The following is a 330-nucleotide window of genomic DNA, read 5'->3' as shown; positions in this document are numbered from 1 at the left end:
CTATACTTTGACATTTTTATCACTTTTTATGCCTTAGTATACTGTAACATTTTTATCAATTTTTATGCCTCACTATACTATGACATTTTTATAACTTTTTATACCTTACTATACTATGACATTTTTATCACTTTTTATGCCTTACTATACTGTGACATTTTTATCACTTTTTCTCCCTTACTATACTATGACGTTTTTATGCCTTACTATACTATGACATTTTTATCACTTTTATGCCTTACTATACTGTGACATTTTTATCACTTTTCATGCCTTACTATACTATGACGTTTTTATGCCTTACTATACTATGACATTTTTATCACTTTT

The sequence above is a fragment of the Seriola dumerili genome, unplaced genomic scaffold (genome assembly GCF_002260705.1).
Source record: "Seriola dumerili isolate Sdu_G_001 unplaced genomic scaffold, Sdu_1.0 BDQW01001673.1, whole genome shotgun sequence".
In the NCBI taxonomy this organism is placed as follows: Eukaryota; Metazoa; Chordata; class Actinopteri; order Carangiformes; family Carangidae; genus Seriola; species Seriola dumerili.
Note: the sequence above shows the minus strand (reverse complement) of the source record.